This window comes from Microtus ochrogaster, unplaced genomic scaffold (genome assembly GCF_000317375.1).
Source record: "Microtus ochrogaster isolate Prairie Vole_2 unplaced genomic scaffold, MicOch1.0 UNK38, whole genome shotgun sequence".
In the NCBI taxonomy this organism is placed as follows: Eukaryota; Metazoa; Chordata; class Mammalia; order Rodentia; family Cricetidae; genus Microtus; species Microtus ochrogaster.
The window spans coordinates 2,122,062-2,142,111 of NW_004949136.1; the positions used below are offsets into that span (position 1 = coordinate 2,122,062).

General features: G+C 52.2%; 1 pseudogene; it reads right to left on the reverse strand.

The window, feature by feature from the left end:
- Positions 1-6,736, reverse strand: part of LOC101991152 — a 67,334-nt pseudogene extending 60,598 nt beyond the window's left edge.
- Between the last annotated feature and the right edge of the window lie 13,314 nt (positions 6,737-20,050).

Consider the following 20,050-nt stretch of genomic DNA (forward strand, 5'->3'; position numbering starts at 1 on the left):
CTGCCCATCTGCCAATGGACTCTTCTTTGCTACAATCCAAAACTTCCATGTCATGGGGGCTCCTAGGACTCCAGGGATGGCCTAGAAGCTCTCATTGCCAGGATCCTTTGGCCATCTACCCTTACTGTCCCCATGTCATTTGGGCTCAAAGAACCCTGCAAGGTTAATTTCACCTTGATCCTGAGTACCACAGACAGAGGGATTTCTGGTTCCTCTATGTGTTTATGTAGCACCGAGTGTGGCAAGGGCTGAGCTTCTCTGTCTCCACGTCATCCTTTTCCCCTGCTTCCTCTCCTCCACAGGTGGCTGTTAGGGTGGGGGTGAGGATGGCTTTGTATCCATTATGAATGTCCTCACCACTGTTTTCCAACTGGAAGAAGCTGAACTCCTGCCCTGACCTCCATTGGCTCCACTCAACGAGCCTACAGCATGAGTTCCTTCACATGCTTGGTCCACAGTCAGGATGGGACTTCTCTGCATGGCCACCATTGGCCCTGAGGCCAGAATAGCTGGAGGTAGATGCAGGTGGGTCCTGATGTCAAAGATGTCCACTCCATAGGTCCAGGATTTGGCTCTTTCTACACCGCTATGGAGGAGTCTCACCCATCCGCCAGGTGCTGCAGCTTCTGTCTGGCTCTTGGGGGTGACTGCCTGCTCAGCCTCAAGGAGGAGGCTACGGATGGTGAGTCTGGTTGTCCTGTGGGCCAGAGCATCTGTCCCCCCATCTTGGTCATTCCCAGTCCCACTAAATTAGGACACTCCTCCCAGTGCCCTGAGCACAACTCAAGTGTTTTCCAGAGTGCAAGGATGAATCTGACTTTTCCAGAAGATCTGAAGTGTGGTCACAGCAGCCGGCACCGAGGGCTCCTGGGAGTGTGCTATGGGCATACACCAGCAGCCGGAATGGGACATGTTCTCTTCTCCCAGCTCTGGGGGATTGGGTGTCTGAGGAGGTACAGGCGGGGCTGACCCCTTCCTACACTGCAAGGGGACATATGCTCCAGGCCTGTCTCAGCTCCCAGAGCTTTGCTGGCCATACAGCCGCTGAGCCACATGCCCCTGTGTGTCTCTTCCTGTGTCTACATCTTTACTTTATAGGAGGACATCAGCCATGTTGGACAAGGGCCCACAGTAGTGACTTCATCTTAGCTCGACCACTTGCAACAGCTTTTTAGTTTCAAATGAGGTCTCCTTTTAAGATATTTTTGGGTTAGGGTTAAGAATTTTAAGGGACACAGTCCCATCCATAACAGGAGCCAAAGAAGTCCCCTGGGCATCAAAAGCCTGGGCATCAAAATCCAACTTGGGTTTCCTGATCTGAGAAGAAAACAAACCCAGAGGGAGCCCCCAGTCCAAGTCCACACAGGAGGCCCAGTATAGCGCCCAGCCATTCGTGTCTGTCCAATAGAGCCATGGTGATGACACATGACTGTGAGGGGCCCTGATTTTGAGTGCCATGGTAGCTGTGGGACCCGGCAGGATCCTGTGGGCTCCTCCTGCCAGGGGCCAGCGAGGGCTGCAGCTGCTCAGAGTCCTAATAGCCAGACTGGCCTGGACTTTCAATTACCCCAACAATACTGAAAACACGTTGCGGAGGCTGGCGTTAGGTTACAATCGCCAATTCTGACTTCAAGAGCAGCAATAAAACGGAGACCCTGGGCATGTTCCTCGCGTTTCTTCCGACATTAGCAGGTCACCTGATACTTATTCTTTGGGTCCAGTTTCCTGAAAGCTGATGACAGGTCGGGGCCAAGCCCGGCCGACGCGAGCCCGTGGGTAACGAGTGTGCGCTCTCCCGGCTCGGGTCCAGGAGATCACAGACACAGATGGGTTGCCCAGGCTATAAATGCTTTTCATGACCCAGTATTAGGTTTATCCTTATTTTCTACCTGAAAATCTTCAAGCATAAAAGCCGAAGGAAAAATCCTCCAGGGCCCAGCGTGGCTTAACCTCCTGCAGAAGGTCAAACGTGGAATCCAGCCTCCAACACACAGAGGGGTTCTTCACCGAGATCAAGCCCTACCCAGTTCATACCCCACCTCAGTTGCTACAGAATCTGCTGCCGCTTTCTCTGTCCTGATGCTCACGGATTTCACACAGTGACTTTGGAGACGGTGACCACTCTTGAGGAGTCTGAGGGAGATCAGAGGCCTAGAGATGAGAGGGGAAGATCTCTTTGTGTAACAGGGTCCTGGGACTCCATGATACATGTGAAGTTTCTGAGAGCCTCATGAAGTGAGCAGGGAATGGGGAGAAGGTTCTGCCTTCCCTGGAAGCCCATTGCACCCCTCTTTTTCTGTCTTCTTGTCCTGGTAACTCAGGAGCTGATGCTGTTGACCAATCCAATTAGCATCCTCCCCGTCCAATTCTCGCTGTGCCCTTTGGGGCCAACACCCAAGCTGCCTTCAACCTAGCCAGCCAGTGTTTGCTCAGGCACTGGGGAAGCAGCATCCTCTGCGTCTCCCCTTTCAGGGCCTTCCTTCCCAGGTCAGCTCTTTTCCTAAAGCCTACCACCTGAGTTCATCTCTGCCTCTGTTACCAGCGCCCTCTATGCCACTGCTCACGCCCACCACCTGACCATCTTGTTTTTCTCTCTGCACTCAACCAGAGGTGACCCTGTAGGTAGGTACATCCCCATTGGCTTCAAGTGGTGATCATGTGAGGACCCAGAAGCAGATGAGCCAGCTGGAGACCATGTTCCTTGATTCTTGGCAGTCAAGTTAGATGCCGTACCTGTGCCTCGGTTTCCCCAAGCATAGCGGAAGCACACCTGATGCTGAAGACACAGAAGACCCACAGGAATATGCTCGACTAAGTGTATCACTGCACTTTGACGATCTCTCTTGTGTCCCTGTCTGGGGTGCTGGTCTCTGTTCATTGCTCTATACTCAATCAGCAGCCATGTCTGGCACCGCAGCAGCTGAAGTCTGCCTGCTGTTCAGCTGGTCTCTATGCTCCCAGTTAAACCCCACTGAGGATAAAGAAGACCCCTGTGAGCTGGAAGCCAGCGACCATCTGGGTGGCACGTGTCCCACTCCACACCTGCAAGGATCCCAGAGATGGTCCCATCCCAAGTCCACACTCAGACTGAGTGTCCACACAAGGTCCTTGCATCAGAGCTGCCCAGGAGCCAAATCCAGGCCCCTGACAACCCTTCCCAGGATGGCACAGAGGTGGCCCGGACCACAGGGCTCCATGGGGGCGGCGCAGACCCCACAGATGTTCTGCAGAGACACATCTGCAAGCTGGTGTGTCCAGATGATGGGCAGAGAGCCTAGGAGAGGAGACTCCTGTGTGCAAGGGAAGACAGATGGCGTAGTAGCAAAGCCTTTGGCGCTCTCCGTGTACTCGCCAGAGGATCCTTACTGAGTGCCGTAAAAATATCACGCCTGCTTATGGGGAATTTACAGCCCAATAAGGCGGTAAACAAACAGCTTTTTAGATCAAAGTAGCATAAATAACAGACGCACTGGCTTCTGGAAGAAAGTCAATAAATCCGAGGTTTTCAGCTAAAAACTGTGCCTGGTGCTGACACTTCCCAACCTTCTGGCTGGGCCCAGTGGGGGTGACAACCCCCCTGCAAAGGCTCCACACACACCCACTGTGGCATGGTCACTGGGGCCCCAGGCCCACTCATCTTTGTCTACCTAAGGGTCCCCTGTGTACTGTAGGCTCAGGCTCAGGAGGGCACGGGAGATAAAAACCCCTACTATGGCCGTGTTCTCCCTGTGGTTCCTCACCTTTTCTTCTCACTGCCTTTGTATCTGGATTCCTGTGTTTTGCTTAAGAAATAGCCAGAAGCCCATGGGACCTGGTTCCTTCGTCACCCACCCCAAACGTGTGAGGGTCACATCCCCTTAGGGTGTGCCTCCAAAAACTCTGCAACCCCTGAGTATGCAGACATGCATGCCAAGACATATGTGAGCACAAGTGTACACACCCAGGCATGTAGCGAAGGCAAACCCCACAGCTCTTTCCAGAGAGAGGGCTCTCCTCCCTCACTGAGCTATTGTGCCAATATGGCTCTAATGACCCTACTGAGCCTATGGTCTTTCCGTGCAAGCCGTCCCTCCTTGGGGCCTTACCGTACCCTGAGAGGGAAAGGACTCTGACCCGGGCTCTGGGAGAGAGAGGGCATGATTCATCCAAGAAACATGAGGGATTGCCTAGGTTTGACTGTTAGATACAGAGACAGCAGGTAACTTCAGCCTGACCATATGTCAAATACGTGCCCCATTGGTGCAGCTGACTCTTTCCTCCGACAGAGCGTGGCAAAGCCCTCACCCCTGGAATCTTGGGGAAAGGGTCTTTAGAGCAGGAATGGTGTGGAAAATGAGCTGAGCGAGGTGGGACACCAGCACACGGGAAGATGACCGTGTAAAGTTCTGGAAAGTCTTACATGCTTACATGCCAAGGAGGCTGGCTCCTTGCGGGAGAGCCTGGAGTGACACCTGATGTGTCCCTGCCTTCGGGGCCATGAGTAGCAATTTCTAGAGAATGAGCCCTCTGGGTGGTGGGAGGTTGTGGCCTCTAAAAACACTAACATATGGACCTTAAATTATTAAGCATCTCCTTGACCTTCCCCGCTGGACATCTCCAGGCCCTCTTTTACTGACGTGAAACCTGTCCCTGCCTCATCCCCGCAGCCAGGACAGACCCTGTATACACAGACATTTCTTCCCACAACTGTTCACGACTCAGGCTGGGGAGAAGGCTTCCACCCAAAGTCGCACTGTGACTTTAATCTAGACTGGAATAGAATACTTCCAAAGCAAGGTCCCTCCTTGGCCCCTTTTGGGGCTGTCCACACCATCGGGAGGGGATGTGCAGTGTACCCCAGCTCTGAAGAGTGTCAGGCTCCTCCTTGGAAATGCCTTTCCTGAGTCAGAAAGATACACAGCCATGGTGGCTGGAAGAGAGGTGACCCGGAAGCTCTGAGCAGGAGACCTGACAAGGAGTCCATGGCATGTGGGGCTTCTAGTTTGAACAACAGACATCTGTTATGAGTAGCTGAGCAACTGACAGAAGTGTGATTCTCTGGAATCCTCCTTGATACCGGTTAAGAAGGAGCAGGTGGCAACTCAGAGGTCAGAGGCGGAGCAGGACGCCTCTACCCCACGCCGTGCTCCTGATACCCAGTGGCAGCAACATTGCCCACCTCTGCCCAGCAGCGCAACTTTGTGCCAGCCTTCAGTCCTTGTAGCAGTGCTTAAATTAATCACCATAGAAATTAAAGCCGCGGTGGTTCCAAGGAGCCAGCTGGGGGGTCTGTATTCACACTCACCATGCTTTTCATTCCGTTTGTTCTGTTTAGGAGTAGAAACAGGGTCTTTCTCACAAGGGCATAGCCAGGCATTAGCAGGAGACCCGGCAGAGTTTTCCTGCCCCCTTCCCCGGCTCTTCACCGGAGAGGCCCCGCTGTGCACCACAGGGGGCATGGACCAGGCAGTACCCACATCTGCATCCACCTGGACATGCCAGCTTGATCAGCAGGACCTGGCCTCAGGTGAGAAGAGAAGCAAGTGGCTGACAGCATGAGCCGGTGAGGGAGCAGACTCAAGTGTCGAAAGAGAACGGTTGAGAAGGTGGACCACACCTGGCTGCTTCTAAGAGCAGCACATCTTCACGGAGCAGAGCCCTGGGGTGCACAGACCCTCCACCCCACCTTGTGTGTCCTGGGTATTTGGGATGCTCCATACAGGACATGGCTGCCGGCACAGCCTCTCCACCTACCCTCAAGCATCCATCTTGCCATTGTAGAACTAAGCCAGTTGTGTGGCCCTCCTAACATCGAGGAGGCACCAAAATGTCACTTAAGGATCAGCCAGGGACCGCGCCCATGTCCGTGTCCAGCAGGGCACAGCATCCCCATGCCCTCCGCAGGCTCTGGGAGCAGGCGGCTTCACTGCAAATGCGCTCATCTAAAAATAGCCCTTTTCTGTGTGTTTTGACTCCACGCCCGAGAACACCAACATGTTTCCATAGAGAGCAGCAAACCCGAAGCCCCAAACATCTTGGAGTGATTTGGGTGCTGTCTTCCCAGGGCATTCTCTGCCGTTCTAACACAATGGGGTTTTCTAGACTCTAATGCGCCCATTTGGCCTGCAACATGAGCAGAGGATTCGGTCTTCCAAACCGTAAAGATCTGAGGCTCTAAACTGTCATTGCTTAAATGTTTCAAAGCACACGAACGTCGACACCGCGGTTGCCGTAAAACAAGCTGCGAAGCTGCAGCTCTGAGGGGTTTATGCAGCGTGGAGAATCGCTGCTGCCGGGGTGTGCAGAGGCTGCCAGGAGCATGCGGCTTCCAGCTGGGGAGGCCACTGGGGGTGTAGCGCTGTGTGGCCAAGGACCTGTGCACCTGGGCTAGCTTTTAGTTAGCGGTTGCCGGCAGGATGTCTGGATTGGAGTGCAGACAGCCCCAAAGAGGTTGAGATCTCTAGCTAAATTTGAAACCATGGTCATCCTCTATGCATTCTTCCCATCATGGAACCTTTGAGATGGCTTAATAGGTGGGTGTTTGCTATCAAGATTGAGTTCCATCCCCACATGGTGCATGGAAAGAACCAATTGGCTGTCTGCTGACCTTCACATATAGCCGATGCATGCTCACATGCATATACACACGCATACATCGAGGGACAGGGGAACCACTTCCTGGCAAATGGGGCCCATCCATGGTGTTGGAATCCTCCAATTGAGCTGGGGCTGGCCTCCTGATCTCACCTGTGGGCATGATTCGCTCTTCCTATGGCGTTAGGTGAGGACATTTCTGCTATATAATCCCTATGTTAGAGTAAAATGATCCAAAGCAAAGCATGAATTTTCCCTGTGGATGGGCATGGCCATCCCCCACACCAGTCTCCCATATGCAAAGCCACAGGAAGAGATGCTACCATTGGAGCAGGGAGTTCCCACACCCCTGTCCTTTGCCCAACCCACATACTGACCAGCTCAGTGGTGGCCTCAACTCCTGCTCCTGTAATCAGGACCATGCCAGGTACACAATGCTCAACACGTCCCCCAAACCCTGAAAAGGAGGGGCTGCCTCATAGTGGGGTCAGCCAGCCACTTCTCTAAACTCTTCCTAACAGAAGATCCCCCAAGTCCAAGCACGTCTCCGTGAGAGGCCTGGGCTCCTCTGACCCTCAAGTCCAAGCACACCACTATGAGAGGCCTGGGCTCCTCTGACCCCCAAGTCCAAGCACACCACTGTGAGAAGCCTGGGCTTCTCTGACCCCCCAAGTCCAAGCACACCACTATGAGAGGCCTGGGCTCCTCTGACCCCCAAGTCCAAGCACACCACTGTGAGAAGCCTGGGCTTCTCTAACCCCCCAAGTCCAAGCACTTCACTGTGAGAGGCCTTCATTCTGATGTGCTCCTGTAGAAATGGTTTTACGGGGGCCCCAATGTAGATAAGGACCCCATGTAGATAAGGAATTTCACTGACCACTAGGAACGTGGAGCCGTCTGGGGCCTGTGCTGCTGCCTCCAGGAGTCAACCAGTGGGTTGCAAGAGTAAGGGCTAGATGTCCCTCACAGCCTTCCTGTCAGATGTGCGGAACACAGCCTGCTGATGCCTCTGCTCCCATCTCAGAGAAGACAGACTCTGTCCCAGGACATTCATGGCTGGCTCCACTCAGTCGTTCTGGGGAGTCAGAAGGGCCCAGGCATTCCTGAAGCTTGGAAAGCTAGCTGGCATCCGGCTCCCGCTCATAACGCGGTAGAACCACATACCACCCCACCAAACTACACAAAATGTGTCTGCAACATACGTTGTTGTAACATCAGGCCTCATGTCACTTTCTTATCCCCAATAGTTTGGAGGAATTTGGAGCCACACCGAGTCTCTGCTGAGGTAAGCCGTGGAGAGGCTTCATCCTGTGTAGACAGAACAAAGAAGCATGCCTGACCTCAACGGAGCTCAGCATGGCTCTGCCTCATGGTGGGGCCCACGCACTGCTGATCCACTACCACCACAGCACACACATAGGGCCAAAACATCCAGCACAACTAGCCCAAAGACCAGACCCCAAAGGACTCCTGGACCAGCAGGTACATGTGGCGGGTTAGAGATTCCCTGCTTTTCCTAGGCATAGGGCAGACCTAGAGTGACCCAGGGACTTCTCAGCACCCAACAGAAAGCATGATGGGTCTTCACACAGTAGGGTGACATCAGAGCCTTGGGCTCCATGTGGTCTTCATCCAGCACAGGGTCAGACAGGCCCAGGCTCAAAGAGAACCCAGCCCTGGTAACTGGGAGCCCTTATGCTGCCTGGGCACCCTCCTGGCTCTCAACCCTTTCCAGATAAAGAGCTGCTTCAGCCTCCCTCCAGCTGGGTTCTACACTCCCCTCCTGGGTCCTGCAGCCTCCATCCAACTTGACCACGTTGTCATACGAGGCCCAGGTGACTCAGTCTGGCCTCCCCACCCCAAGATCCTTAACTTCAACCCTGTGCCGTTGGGAAAAGGACAAGGTCATTCTGGGGTCATCTTGCCACCTTCATCTTCATGGCCCTGACTGTGGGCCTGAACTGTCGATGGAAAATTCTGTGTGCCTCAGTCCCTTGCAGTAACTGACCTTGAGATGCAGGGAGGAGCATGTTTCCTTTTGGTTTTGGAGTAGAGCTTAGAAAGCTCTGTGGAGAGGGACTTTAGAGACCATGCGAACTTTGCAGTAAGCAGACACAGGTAGAGAACAAAGACAAAAATTGCAAAGCAAACACACTGTGGTCCAAGCCCCGAGTAAGGACATGCTACAGTGGAAAGTTCAAGAGGACCAAGTTCAGTACCCAGTGCCCACATGGTAGCTCAAAGCCGTCTGCAACTCCATCCCAGGGGCTCCAGTGCCCTCTTCCAACCTCCAGATGGTGCACAAATATACACATGCAAGCAAAAGCAATCATGCACATAAGAGAAAATAAATAAATCTTTTAAAAATTCCAAATCTCTGCCTCTCTCTGTCTCTGTCTCTGTCTCTGTCTCTCTCTCTCTCTCTCTCTCTCTCTCTCTCTCTCTCTCGTGTGTAGGCTGCTTGTTAAATTGTTGGTATATCCTCAATTTTTTAGCTATGGCATAGACATATTTATACCCAAATATCATTCCTTTCCAGTCTGGATTGAAACGTGATTGTTACATTCTGTGTTTTCAGGTGCACCCATCCCCTCCACCATGAGCTCCACTATCATATCCTGGAACTTGCAAGACACCAGGGAAGATGGGTTCCAGAAGAAGGACAGGGTTGGGGTCCTGAATTGGATGGGTCTGCACCCAAGATGAAACTGGCAGCTGCATTGGAAGATCTTTACCACCAGGGGGTGCTGGGCACTGAGGCTTTCTGGGTGCTAGCTCAGTTCCCAGACCTGGACCAGGGTAGAAGAGTCTGGGGCCCCTGCTCTGAGGTGTCCTGGTTCCTGAGTGTCCTCCATGTAACCTAGAGTTCAGCACCCACATCACACGCATAAGGTGAGAAGGCAATGGGAGGGTACCCCAAAGCCTCAGAGGACACCCCAAAGCCTGGGTGACCTGAACACTCAACTGTGAGACTCCAAACATAGACACATTCCAAAATGGTTTTTAAAAGAGTTTTTAGATCCCCAAACTATGGCACCACCCAACAAAGCCTAGTGGCATCTGTGTCTGTAACCACTCCAACATGACCTACCACGTCCTCAGGACACAGAGCTGGGCTCTTGCAGCATTGACCCCTCACTCTCCCTGCTCCTCCCTAGTCTCCTGATGGGGGCTATTCAATCACACTGTGAACCCTGAGTCTGCATTTGTGTTAATTCAATAAAAATTAACCTTGGGTCAGGAGGCTGAGTTAGCAACTAGTTGATAGGAAGCCATCATAGAGCCTCAGAGGGCATCTGGGAGAGACTGAGTGACATGGTTGTTTTGTTTATTTGTTTTGGCAGAGTGGAAGTATGAGCTTTTTGAGAGATGCCAGCAAGGTGAGAAGGTTAGCTAGTTGCTAACCTCTCTGAGCTAGCAGGTCTTCACCCCAGCCTTTGAATCTCAAGTCTTATTTGTAAATAGAACAATAGAGATTTTGTTAAAGCTACCTTTACTGGCAATGACAGAGCTGGTGCCTGCAGGAACAGAATTCCTGCCAGGCCGCAGCGCAGCCTGAGCAGCTAAGCCGCTGCCAGAGGAACAGGCTGGTAATGGCGGGTCACAATCGCTGACTAAAATAGCAATAGGTTAATGTGCAGTCAGTGCGCCCCAAAGATAAAAAACAGCCTTCAGTTAGCAAAGATGACCTCAGCTCTCCACTGACAAGGCTAAGCCATGGACTGAGAGAAAGGGTTGGCCGGTGTCTGTGGGCCTGCTAAGGACTGTGGGTAAAGAGTCCCGCCTTGGGCTGGGAGTTGGGGTTGCATCACTCTGGAGGCAGAGGCAGGTGGATCTCTGTGAGTTTGAGGCCAGCCTGGTCTACAGAGTGAGTTCCAGGACAGGGTCCAAAGCTACATGGAGAAATCCTGTCTCAAAAACCAAGAATAAAAGAGCCCTGCCTTGGGCTGCCACAGATGATATTCCCCTTATTCAGTTGTGTTCATGGGGACAATGAGAGGCACAAAGACAGAAGGTTTCAGGGGCCAGAAGTTTCAGAACAGAGTCTTCCTTCGGTTCCAGGATGGCATTTGACCAAGAATGGGCACTGTCCCTTGGGTCAGATTCCAAAGACCTCCTTGGGGTTTAGAGAGGAGCTACTCTGGGTACCTTGGGAGGGAAAAGTCAGGAGGCCTCTGACTTGACATGTGGCTGTAAGGAGACCTCTGAGCCTCTGGTAAATAATAGGAGTTTGGGGGTGGAGGCCTTGAGGTTTGGGAGCTAGGCAGCGAGCTTCAAAGCCAACCTCCCTTCCTGAGTATGTGACCTTGAGCAAAATGCTCAACACCCCAGCTCCTAACTCCATCGTAAGGTTGTTCTCAGACTAGGTAACCAAGTGCTAACACACCACTGTCTGTAACCATCCTGTCTGACCTGCAGGTTTGAGGCTTTAGGGCAGGCTGCCACAATTGGTCAATCCATGACCCCAGAGTTGCAGGTCCACCACAACAGTGGGGCTTGGCTGGGCACAGCTGGGATGCAGTGGGTGCTTTGGGGATAACAAGAGAAGCTACATGTATCCCCAGTGTCAGGGGTCCATGTCTTTATACACTGCATGTGCCTCTGCAGACCCTCGATTATGTAGGCAGAGGTCTGAGCACGGCAGGGGCTTACCGCCCTTGTCAGCCGTGGAAGGTGGGCAGGGGTGCTGCCGCTGGCTCCCCACCCACAGGGAGCCTGCTGCAGCTGCTCACTAAGCCCTAAGCCGGTGGTTACACAGGCTTTGCTGTGGGTTTTCTCCCTCCCGACTTTTGATATTTTGGGGCCCACTTTTATATTTTAATGCATGTTTTTATGGAAATATTTATGGTGCACATGTAGCACATAAAACACCATTGTAAAGCCGTTTTGCCCCAACGCTGCTGAAATAAATGATGTTGTTAGTATTATGATTTCACAGGGTCCTCTCTGGCCTTAATGAGAACGGTCTGGGCTTGCAAGCTGCCATCCCAGGAGCTCGGCCGCTGTCTGCAAGACCCTGGCCGCCTGCAGAAACACTTCTCCAACAATCAGAAGGAGGGGCTGGCCCAGGAGCCAGGGGTCTGAAGAGGGGCTCAGGAACAGAGGGAAAGCATCCGGATGTGACTCAGTTTCTCTGCGTGTAAGCTGTCAACCTCTTACTCTTGGGCTCTTTCCAGATTCTTCACGAGGACCTGAACTCAGCGATCCTGGGAGAGCAGTTGTGGCCAGTCAAGCTGTCATCCAGGAACTGCCATCCACGTGGAACCTGTTTCTGCTCTATCTAGGATGCTCCCCAGTGGTCCTCAACCACAGGGAACAGTAACTGCCGCCTCCCTTGACAAACAGGGCAAGAGAGGCGTACCTCAGGTTGGCCACCCAAGTGGCTTAGTTTAAAATTTAATTCGCCAACCTCAAAAAGCATGCCCCAGGCTCTGCACCCTCCCACTGCGTCTTAATCCCAGGGTGGGCAAGGCATGAATAATTGAGCGGTCACTCATGAAACCGCCAAGGTGGGTAAGTGGAGGGAATTGTCATTAAAAAGCAATGCTGGCCTTGCATAAATCTGGGCAGTGATGCACAGGTGACCAGCCTCAGGGACCAGGGACCATAGGGAAAGCAAGAGAGGGTGTCTTGGGCCCAAGGCCTGAGATGGGAGCAGAAGCACGGTTTTTGTCCCAGCTCGGACATCTGGTGAGGCCTTAGCCTTCCTGAGCCACGCTCCTACCTGCCCCAGGCTTCAGTCAAGCAGGTGCAATAAGATACAAGGCAGATGGAAAGGTAACATCCTGAAAACAGCATCACCAGCAGCTACGGCCCACAGAGGCAGCCTGAGATGCTGCTGCCTTCTGCAATCTTGCCAGGAAGTCCCAGGAAGTTCCTCGCCATGACTGAACCAGGTGCATCTCTCTTCTAGAAGTGTCTGGGCTCAGCCTCTTGCTCACCTTCAACAACCATGAAGGTGGATGAGCACAGGCCAGGTTGCTGTGACAACCATCTTTGTAGGATAAAGAAGACCCGTGGATCCGTTAGTCCGCTGTTCCCTGCTCGGGGGCATGGCCCTACTTACCCACTCCAGTTGCTTCCCTGTCCTCTGCTCCTGTTCCAAATCACAGTTCTCACTAAAGACAAAGTCCTAAGAAGCTGAACATATTTAGTCTGTATAAAATGTCTTCTCATGTGAGCCAGAGCCCCACATACTTGAAACAGGAAGGGCCAGCAATGCGCAAAAATAACAAAATGTGTGGTAAGGTTTTAAACACTATTCTCCTAAATCTCATTAAATCTCCCAGTTTCTCTCTCCTGTGTCCCAACAATACAGGACTCCATGCATTTTTAAAAAATGATAGGAAATAGGGCTTAGTAAAGAGACTGGGGTGGAGGACACCTGGCTTTCAGGCACTGTCCTTTGTGGGATCAGCAAAGGGGAAGCTGTGGACGGGGCTCCATGGTAGCCATGGTTTTGACTCATATCCTGCTCGGACAGACTCTGAGGTTTGCAGCACCTGCCATTGATCCAGACTTTGGAAGTCTTGACCTGAGAAGGACAAGTTATTTGGAAGTGAGGGGTCTTCTTTGCAGATATGATCAAACCAGGATGATGAAGCATCAGGGGCCCCACCTCAGGGACTGGTGTCTGTATTAGAAAATGAAAGACCAGAGAAGTACAGCTTCAGCTGAGGCCCACTGAAGTCCCTCTGAGGTGGAGGAGCAGGAAGGGTCCTCCATGGCAAGCAGAACCCCAGTCCAAGCTTAGGTGCTTGGACTCTGGGACCGAGGCAACAAATCTCTGCCACTAAGCACTGCAGGTTCCAAGAGCCCAGGACTCCCCACTCCACCCCAGTGGCTGAACTCCAATGCTAGTGTACAGAGGAGACACAGGTGTTCCTGAAATGAAGGATTCTGGGATGGAAAGAGCAGGTTGGGAATCTGGATCAGGGCTAGGAGTGGAGCTCAGTAGTAGAACATACCTGGTATTCATGGGGTCCTGGGTGCCTCCCCTAGCACCCCATAAAGAAAAAGTCTGCAAACAGTACATAACATATAAGGAGACAGGGACAGAGTCCCCCAGCCCCCCTGCCAACTCCCACCCCAGCCCCTCCCCCCAGTGGCAGCCACTCACAACTGCCCAGATGCCTGCATTAAGCACCTTTGCCCACGTTCCACAGCCGTACACCTTCCCTTTATTTATTAATTTTCATGGGTAAATAAGTGTTTCCTTTTGTTCCGGTAAATGGGTCTCCCACGTTTTTGCATGTTTTAAATATTCACACATGCAAAAGAATGGAAACGTACGTCCTTGATTTATTATTTAAGGTGCTTTTTCTCTGGTAAAGCAGAAACCCCCATCTGAAGGGGAACTTACATTTTATTTCCATTAAAGCCCCTCGTTAAAGTTTAAAACCTGCTTTGTCCCTGTTCTTGAGGATTGATATTTCCGTCTGTCAGGGAACACGATTGTGCTTGTCGACATGACAGGGGGGAAAAAAGACCAAACAGGAAGGGAAATGCCAGCCTGTCAGCCAGCCGTGATGGGCTGAGGCGACATGGGGCTACGGCAGTGGGGCGGGATGGGGGCACTGCCAGGGGTCAGGACCCACGTGGGGGACAGGGCCTTGGAGCCTGGAGCCTGGGGTGGCTCAACCAGAGCACCAAAGAAAAGATGCCACAGTTTCCAGAGCTGATGGCAGCAGCAGAATAGAGCTCGGGAGATCACCTCACAGGCACCACATAGGCTGGAGCCGGAGTGCAGCACGGAGAATGATTTACACAGGTGCACACAGACACCGGCATGAAGCTGTAGCTGTGTGCCCGCTGAAGCAGGCACACACACTGGTACCAGCTGCTGCTTCATCCACTCGTGCATACACACAGTTGCAGTTGTTCATACCCACATGCACACAGTGGCTAGTACAGCCAAGAATCTGGTCCCGAGCCAGGTCTTGCATGCTGGACAGTTCAGGTCCTGGTTCACAGTGTCTCCTTGGGCCTGGGTCGAGGGGAACCTCAGAAGAGGGTGTGTGCAAACACATACAGGCACACACAAATGCAGGTGAATATGTGGGTGTGATGCACACATGTACAAGCATGCATGTGTTACGGGCACATGTAGAAGTATGACTGTGTGAGCCCATGTACAAAGGTTTCCAAGCCACAGAACCTCGGGCAGTTGCAGCCAGAATGCAGGCTGCTCTCAGGCTGTCACTGAGGATGGCTTTGGGGAATCTAGAATGCCTCCTCAAAGGTGTGGACACACTGAGCTCGGGTGCCCAGCACTTTCCAGCCAGTAACAGCTTGGGCTCTGTCTTCCTTCTGCTGTGTGTCCTACCCCAATCCAGGTTCAGTTTGGAAGATTCCAGAGAGACTCAGAGGAAGGGCACATGTCACATCAGAGACAGATCCAGAATAGGGTGCATTCCACCCAGGGCTCCTGAGTGTGTGGTTCTAGTATCTGGGGCAGAGTCAACGTAATTAAGGGTAAGTTCACACTTTGTGTGGCTATGGCCTTGGCCTTGGGAATGGTGTGCAGGCAGGTTCCTACACCCACACCACTCCAGACTGACTGATGCGTCCTTCCTAGAGACAAACCTATGCCTCCATCTTTCCCAGGAACCCTTTCTGGTGCAACAGCTCTCTGCCTCCCTCCAGAGCATTCTGACAGGTCCTGCATGTTTTCTGTGGGCTGTGAATGGGGAAGGCAGCATGCACACATTTTGGATGCCCTCAGAGCCTCGGGCCTCTGCCAGGTGAGATCAGAGTCCCAACCTTCCCCACCAAGCTGGAAGCAGGCTCTCACTGCCGCCCTTGGCGCGTCTTGTTCACAGAATGAGTCTGCTTGGAAACAGGCAGGCTCCCTTTGCCAGTTCGTGAGGATGCCTTCTGATGCTGGAGTCAAGTTGCTGAGGAGGGCCAGGACAGAATGTTCAAGGGGCCCTGTTGCTCCCGAAGCTAACCATGGGCATGGCTCCTAGGGAGGATGCGGAGCTGCTACAAAGTGGAATGAGACTGAGCTCTGCCTCCTGTCAGAGCAAGCGGGTGGGCACTAGGCCTCACCATGGGCCAACTTTCTCTTTGATACCCTGGTGTCCACAGGGACAAGTGATACCCGGGGCTGATAGAAAGTCTTGTCGAGTGGGAATCTGTGAGGTGACAGACAGAAAGCAAGGGTGACATAGGGAAGAAAACCAGAAAGAGGTCACAAACAACACACCTTGGGAGTGTGCTGCAGGGGCCACTGAGCCATAGCTCACAGCACCCTCCCTTCCTTGTCAAGCGGGGGCCTAGGAAAGAGACAAAGGCTGAGACATCCCAGTCCTGCAGAAGAAAGGAGGCAAGTTGGCTCACTGTATCAAAGATCTTGGCCAGTCCCTTATGAAGTGAGAGAGTCTGAGCTCAAGGATATGGTGGTTCTCCCTTCCTGCCTCCTGAAGCCTGTGTCAAATGGCTCACTGTGTCGGAGATCTTGCCTAGTCCCTTAGGAAGTGAGAGACTTTGAGTTCAGATGTGGTGGTGTCCCCTTCCTGCCTCCTGCAGCCTGTGTCAAATGGCAATATGGAAACGTACTGATTCAGCTCAATGTGACACTTCTAGAAGAAATACAGAAACGTCTAGAAGCATGACTTGAGTCTCTGTTCCTCTCAATGATTTTCAGAGAATGCATGATGGTGACTAGGGTCTGAAAGGAAGTTTGAATGATCCCAGGCCCTTTGCCCATCTGGCCATGACACAGGACCTGGACACAGGCCCTAGAGCCCGTCTTTCCCCCTGACAATCATAATTAAGACTCAAACACAGGGAAGATCAAAGTAGAGGCCCAGACTACAAGATGGGTTCACAGCCTGTCTTTCAAGTCCCTGAGAACACCGGCCGGGAGACAGTTGCCACTCCCGAGCTAGGTCTCTGAGAAAGGACCAAAAGCAGGTTATGTGAGTATCTCTGCCCCATCACAGTGGAGGGGACAAAAGTGGCTCCCATGATACTGAAGAGCATCTTCCATCAATGAGGTAACCACCACTGGGAACTCTGGGAAGAGCTCGTCCTCCTCCAAAAGTTACTCTGTAACCTCTGCTGGAAGCTACTCCTGTCCCATTACCAACACAGGCACACACGGAGACACAGACAGCAAGGCAGACAGCCACGCACACATGTGCACGCACACACACCCTGATCACGCACACATGTGCACACACACACACACCCTGATCACGCACACACACACATGTGCACGCACACACACACACACCCTGATCACGCACACACACACGCACCCTGATCACGCACACATGTGCACGCACACACACACACCCTGATCACGCACACATGTGCACGCACACACACACACACACACACACACCCTGATCACACCAAACACACTCCCTCACGTGAGCTCACAGGTGCTCACGAGTTCACCAGCCCAGGTCTCCCCGTGGACTCCGAGACACTCAGTGGCACAGCCCTCAGAAGAGACCCGGCATTGATCGCAGCAACAGTCTATAAATGCAGCTGGTCTCCAGAGGCTGCTCAGTTCCCCTAGCAGCTGCAGCGACAGGCGAGGGAGGAACATTCAGCGATGAGATTTATTAAATGCATGGCAGCAGATGGGGTGATGGTGGCTAGTCCTCCCTGGGCTGAATTATCTCTGGCAGAAATAAAAATCAGCTGAGCACCGGGCTGAGATAGGCCACAATCTGTTAGCAGAAAATTGGACTGTCACCAGTGTGCCATGTTCATTTTGGCTGATTAAAGAGATATTAATCTACTGTCACTGCCACAGCTGCCAGCAGAGCCAACAGGCGACAGAGATGGGGACAGCTGCATAGCGCTGGTCATGCAGTAAAGGTATGTGTTCCCCAGGCTACCGGGGCACCTGGTCCTTCACAGGATGTAGCTGGCCTTGAGGATGTGGAATAATGTCTGTGGGTCCTCAGCAACCACACTCTCATCCTGTGGAGTCAGCTGTATGTATTTAATGAGACCTCTCCATGCACCTCTAGTTGGTTAGGGCTCACTCGGAGTGAGGCTCACAAGGAACAGAGATAGGGTAGGAACCACAGGCACAGTGCCCCTGCATCTTGGGTTTACATGGGCCACAAGAAACCAGGCTCAGCAAACATCTCAGTCACTTAGATGGTCTGCATATCTGGCCCTCTGGTCTTCACCCTCGTCTGAAGACCCTGGCCCACAGCATCTCCACTCTCAAACCTCCAGACCTAAGTTTCAGGCAGACATTGAGTGACCACCACAGGCTACCATCTACAGTCCCAGCCACCAAGAAGGCATGGAGTCCCTTTAGCCATAGAATGCCCTGGACAAGGTGGTAATGTGACACCCACCAAATACTTCACCAGTTCAACTTGCCTGAGAGTATATTGTCTTGGACCTGGTCTCCTAGGTCCTAGGGCCAGCACCCCTATCACTTTCTGAGGATCCTGGAAGGGCTGACTGAGACTTATACAAGATATGGATGTCCAGCAACTGTCCCTCCTCTAAATTCCACAGTGAAGCACATGGCCAAGGTCCCCAGTCAGGTGACAGCTCTGGGCTGCATCTTGTAGTGTTTCAACCTATAACTGTCACATGTGGGTGCTGTGGGACAATGGTCTGTACCCTGTCAATTGTATTTTAATAAAAGGCTGATTGGCCAATAGCCATGCAGGAAATATAGGCAGGGCAACCAGGCAGGAAGTAGAGGTGGGACAAGGAGAACAGGAGAATTCTGGGAAGAAAGTCAGTCTGCAGTCATCACCCACACACAGAGCAAGGAAGATGTGACTGCCTCACTGAAAAAGGTACCAAGCCATGTAGCTAACATAGATAAAAATTATGGACTAATATAAGTTATGAGAGTTAATAAGAAGCCTGCACTACTAGGCCAATCAGTTTATAACTAATGTAGACCTCTGTGTGTTTTCTTTGGGACTTAATGACTGTGGAAACCTGGCAGGACAGAAACCTCAGTCAACATGTGGGTAAGCCTACTGAAGGTCCACTCTGCCCAGGAGGTTCTCCTGAACCTTTTTCCACCCACAAGCAGTCAGAGCTAGCTCCTGGAGACAAGCAGGGAAGATATTCAAGGCACAGTGTCCAGCATCCCATAGTAAAACAGGGCCCGAAATGCCCACAGGAGGAAAGATACAATGGCTGGAGCTATAGCTAGGAGTGGTCATCTTTGGGGCCCGCAGAAAGGAAGATACAATGGTTGGAGCTATAGCTAGGAGTGGTCAGCTTTGGGGCCCGCAGGAGGTGGCATCTTTGTCTTGCTGCCTCAGGGAACAACAAGGGAGGTTTTGGCATGGAGAATGAGTGACAGACCCCACAAATCCACAGACTCCCATTCCCACTGCAGCTCTAGGGTCCTCTAGCCCCGCCCCCAGCACTCATCTGATGCTTTACTACCGTATCCACGCCCTGCAAAGGGTTCTTCCAGTGATAGCTACTAAATGCATCTCATAGCAAAGTGTGTATTTCAGGCCAATTGGGTGGGATACAGTGGCCTCAATCTCCAGGATCTAGGCATCCCACCCCAATATAGAACATGGTGTCACCAGCTCTGCTTGCCCCAATTTAGCCCCACTGCCCAGTCCCCACTTACAGGTGTCCATGGTGACAAGAGAAATAAGCTCTGAAGCTTAAAGCCCTTATGCTAGCAGCAGCTGCCTATTCCTGCCTACAGAGAAGAAAAAGGTACTGATTAGACTTGAATAGTTACCCTGTATCCATCACTGAGCTCTGGGGAAGGTGGGTGGGGCTTTGGTTTCTTGCCCTCCCTGGGAACTGGTGGATTGGTCATTCTCTCTTGTACCAAGCAGGCAAAACGAGAGACCAGCTGGCATTTCTATGTGCAGAGCCTTCACTACCCAGACTCCTGGGTTCTACACACAGCCCTCAACACATGTACAATTCCAGGGACTAGTCAGGCATGCACTACAGGATGCCAGCCGAATGGGGATGCAAGCAATGAATAAAGAGTATGTTAAGTAAGTAATGCCATAAGCAAAGCACTGTGTGTCCACCTAGAACCACCAGCAGCTTCAGCTCCAAGAGGGAAGCCAACTGGGACCTTGGAGAAAGAAAGGACCGTAGCACCAAACTTTACGGGTAAATAAACCCAGATGCCCCCAGGCCTCTGGAAAATGCCCAACTCTATCAAATCACTCTATCTGAGCCTTGGTTTCAGTGGCCACCTGCAGCACATACAACCACAAGGTCAGGGGCAGAACTTTTTCTGGGCAAAGCTTCAGTTTACTGGAGCCCAGGTCTGTAAGATCCACATGGCATCAGGACTCATGAAGGGGTATTGTCATCCAGGATCACACACAGGAGCCACGAACCAGTCTCCAGGTGGGTGTTGGTAGTAGCATTTCATCTTGTAGTTTAATAAATAAAGCTTGATTGAAGATCAAAAAATAAAACAGCCACACTGATCAGCCTTACAGACCAGGCAGTTGTAACACACACCTTTAATCCCAGTAGCCACAGT